General features: G+C 44.8%; 1 pseudogene; it reads left to right on the forward strand.

The window, feature by feature from the left end:
• Positions 1-219: 219 nt before the first annotated feature.
• Positions 220-646, forward strand: LOC130859524 (mitochondrial intermembrane space import and assembly protein 40-like; annotated as a pseudogene).
• Positions 647-4,509: the final 3,863 nt, after the last annotated feature.

Consider the following 4,509-nt stretch of genomic DNA (forward strand, 5'->3'; position numbering starts at 1 on the left):
GTTGCAAGCTTTGCAGGACCGAGGGTCAACGCTTCACACCTTGCTCACTCGTTCTTTCCCAAGAAGAGTCCCATAAAGGCTCCGACCTGCCCACATCCCCCTGTTTGGCTAGCTTGCTGCTTGATTGCTGCTGCACTGTGTTGCTTTTTGTCAGTATTGCCATGATTTCCCAGGCTAAAATAAGGGAGCTCGAGGAAGTTTGGAGAACCAGGCTGCACCATGGCCTACTGCTGGCAGGAAGGGAAGAATCAAATCATATTTGTGACCAAAGAAGACCATGAAACTCCAAGCAATGTGGGGCTGGTAGCTGACGAACCCAGTGATCCTTAAGAGGAGCTCGGACTGATCCTGCTGAATGGAGATGTCAACTGGAGCAGCCCATGCCTTGTGGGGATGCCCAGCAGGGAACAGTTCAAGGTGCAGGGGGAACAGTGCAAGGCGGCCTTTTGCTTCTTCCACTAGGCATGGAGGATGTCAAGGGGTCAGACAGTGCAGACCAATTCCGGGCCATGCAGGAGAGCATACAGAAGTACCCGGACCTCTATTCAGAGGAGGAGGAGGAGGAAGAGAAGAAGCGGAGGAGGAGGAGGAGAAGCCTGCTGCCTTTGAGGCCACCACAACCAAAGAAGAGAAGTGGTCCAGCTAATGAAGACCCCAGGGAGCTGGACTCTAGCCTCCTTCAGAGTGAAATGAAACTCTCCAAGAAGGTGTCTTTCCCTCTGTTGTCCTGTGCATTGTAATGTACAAAATAACTTATCATGCTGATCAGGGGTCTTGGCCCCTTGACATACACACTGAAAAATAAGATTGTGTGTACATTTGTCTCACATGAGCCTATCATCGAGTGTAGCTGCCACTTTTGAGTTCTTTTCTCAGATTGTCCTGAATTTTTCCACTTTGAAATAATGTGCTGAATAATCTCAGCAACCAGAAATCATTATCTGGGAGTATCTCTTGTGATTGAGCTGATTTATTCTGATCCATTGTATCCATTTTAGTAGATTTTATACCCAGTTGGAAAATGAAATAGAAACTAAATATCTTCCTTTAAAAATGCTGGAGTGGGGCCATTCCTTGTAGAAGAAGCAGAACGGGGACTTCCCTGGTGGTCCAGTGGTTAAGAATCCGCACTTCCACTGCAGGGGGCACGGGTTCGATCCCTGGTTGGGGAACTAAGATGCTGCATGCCGCGCAATGCAGGAGAGAGAGAGAGAGAGACAGGATGATCAGACCTTGAGTATTTGAGGAAGCACTGTGTTCCATTTCTGATCCGGTTTTACCTTGAGCTACAGATTTTTTTGCGTTTGGAAAGCAGAGCTTTGGACCCAGTGAGTGACTCCCTTTGTAAATGAAGAGAAAGACTGGTTTTGCTGTACCTGTTTATTCCTGGTTTCGCTGTTCTTGTTATTCCGAAAGCCCTGGTTTGGGGCCAGTGTTCATACTGGCTGTTGTCTCACCCTGTTCAGATGCAATGTTCTAGAGAAGTGGGGATCTAAGTATTATCCAAGTAGTGGCCCAGAGAGCAAACAGCATCAATTAAAAGGAAAACATGATTTTTACCTGAAAAAAAAATTAGGGAGCTGGAAAAGAAATTTGAGATCCCTCCTCCTGCTCTTCCCGAGAGTGCCACACGCAGTGCCGTGAAAGGGCGGCCTGTAGTGGCCAAGCATGACACACGTGCACTGCCATGGATTGGTGTTGCCAGTGATGCAGTTTACCATGTGGTGTGCAGTGTCGCTCTAAAAAAGAAATTCAATGACAGTTGTTAAGGCGGTAAACAGGCTTCATTCAGGACCGTAGCCCTAGGGATAGGAACCTCAACAGTTGGAACTACACTGCGGAAGACAGTGGAGTTAACTCTGAATACAGCATGGGGAAGTGGTAATTTACAGCCAAGAGCGGGGGGTGGGGGCAATGGATGTAAAATTATGAGGAGGAAACATCAAGAAAGGTGTGTTCAGACATAGAGAATGCACTTCAGGAGGGTGAAAAGGGGAGGCTGGGACATAGTGAGAGAGTAGGATGGATGTATATACACTACCAAATGTAAAATAGATGGCTAGAGGGAAGCTGCTGCATAGCACAGGGAGATCAACTCAGTGCTTTGGGTGCTTTGTGATGTCCTAGAGGGATGGGATGGGGAGGCTGGGAGGGAGGCTCAAGAGGGATGGGTAAGGGGATACATATATAAATATAGCTGATTCACTTTGTTGTACAACAGAAACTAACACAACACTGTAAAGCAATTATACTCCAATAAAGATGTATTAAAAGAGAGAGAGAGAGAAAAGGCGTGTTCTAACTAAACCAATCTAACCGGGTTCTTTTAAACACTTGACAAGCTGGTCAGACTCCTACTGAGGGCTGGAGAATGACAAACCTGACCAGATATCTAATGTGATCAGTTATGGAGGGTGGAAAGTTCTAGTGAAAACTGATTAGCAGGGTTCTTGCCAGAACAGAATTTTATAGGAATTGTACACACGAGCTGAGAAGTTTCAGGGATCCAACTAAAATATGGAGAAGCAAAGACTCGCCAAAGAGTGCCTGGGGAAGCCCCCATGTATGAGTGGAGGTACAGGGCGGTTCAGTAGGGAGGAAGTACTCAGTAGGGAGAAGCGATAGAGAGTATCACTGAGGTCCGTGCAGCACTGCAATTCAGCCGCAAGGTGTCGCAGTGTCCCTTATGGTACTGCCATGAAGAAGAATATTCAGTGATGCTTTGTGAAATAAAATTCATGTTTTATGGCAAGACAAGAAAAATTTAAACGAAATAATTCTTCTCTGGAGTTCCCTGGTAGTCCAGTGCAGGTTCAATCCCTGGTCAGGGAACTAAGATCCTGCACGTTGCAGGGACTGGCGAAGAACAAGAACAAGAACAAGAATAAGAACAAGAAAGAATTCATCATTGCCCTTGGTCTCCTTCCTCTCCACTGTCCATTGTATAGACATCATGCATGGACCAAACCTGCTCAACCTTTAAAAAGAACAACCTTCTCCGAGCATCAAGACAACTCCTCTAAAGATAACATTCCTCCTTGATCTTGTAAGGGGATCACATGACCCACCATTGATGATGCTTAGATCTGGATCATATAAACTGTCAATAAATGTCATTTGATGTACAGCATCTGTCTCAAAAAACTTATTTAACTGTACCTTGACTGCTTACGGGAGGAATCGTTCTCAGAGCTTTCTGAGATGCTCTTCCCAGGTTATAATCCTCAAATTTGACTTGAATAAAATTTTGCACTTCTTTCTTAGATAGACTAATTTTTCATCAACAGGTTCTTTAAATGGAAAGACAAGCATTATTCAGGGCCGTAGCAAAGGTACAGGAACCTCTCCAGCTGGGACTTCACGTGTAGGAAAGACTGCACTTAACCCTCAATACAGCGTGGCCAAGGGGGAATTTACTGCTATGGAGCAGGACGGGGGTGACAGTAGATAGGAAATTACTCAGAAGAAACATCAGGAATAAGGAAGGTTATGGCAAAACCCACCTAACACAATTTGCTGAAGACAGGCCAAAGTGATTAATCACCTGGGGTATGGTGAAGAATGAGGGCTCTGATCAGATATCTGGAGTGATCAGGTGAGGAGGGTAGGAGGTTTTGGTAGAATTACTTAGCAGGATTACGTGCTAAAACTGGACTTTACAAGGAAGTACACAGTTGAGCCTAGGAGAACATTCAACAGCCTGATGAAGGTTGTCAGAATCCTCTAATGAAGGTCAATACCAGGACCCCCTAATGAGGGTCAAAACCAGGAAGAGAAAACAGAATTCAGCCTCACGTACAGAGATACTCACACACACACTCAAGATAAAAGCCAAACCAATTCCAAAAGGCTCATTTTGTTATACTAGCATAAAAAACCTATGCATAAGGAATTTCATCCCATTTTCTTTCCCTTTTAGAAGACAGTTCTAGTTGAAAGATGGTGTTATAATTTAGGGAGCCATTAGGGCCTGTCGTTCTCCAGATCCCAAGGAGTACTGAAGCTAAGCAGTGTTATGATAGAATACCATTTTTTTTTTTAATTTCATGGAAACATAGCTGAAGATCTCCCAGCTTTGCAAAAATACTTGCTAGGGGCCTACAAGATGGAATAGAACAATTGTTTCTATTCATGGCTGATATCACTAGAGACAGGAACAGTGGCAGATCCATATCCAGCAGCTTCTCAGAGTGGCAAGTTCCTAGCACCAGAATGGAAAGTTTCCTACCTGCGATTCCAGACAGAAGTGCAAACAAGCCTGGGTCTAACAGGGAGTTTCCCAATTACCACTCAAGTGGTGCCAAATGGCCAAGGGACCTCCTTAACCCAGAAGGGTAAATCCAATTAAAGTGGTGAAACCATGCAACTCAGATTGGGACCTGCCCATGATCTTTTAATTAAGATCACACACTTGGTCTCAGGACTTAGAGAAGCTCAGGCTCTTGATGTCTCATTGCAGAAAGAATTCAGTGAGAGACAAAGTGATAGATAAGAAGTAGGTTTGTTTAG

Source organism: Hippopotamus amphibius, chromosome 8 (assembly GCF_030028045.1).
Source record: "Hippopotamus amphibius kiboko isolate mHipAmp2 chromosome 8, mHipAmp2.hap2, whole genome shotgun sequence".
In the NCBI taxonomy this organism is placed as follows: domain Eukaryota; kingdom Metazoa; phylum Chordata; class Mammalia; order Artiodactyla; family Hippopotamidae; genus Hippopotamus; species Hippopotamus amphibius.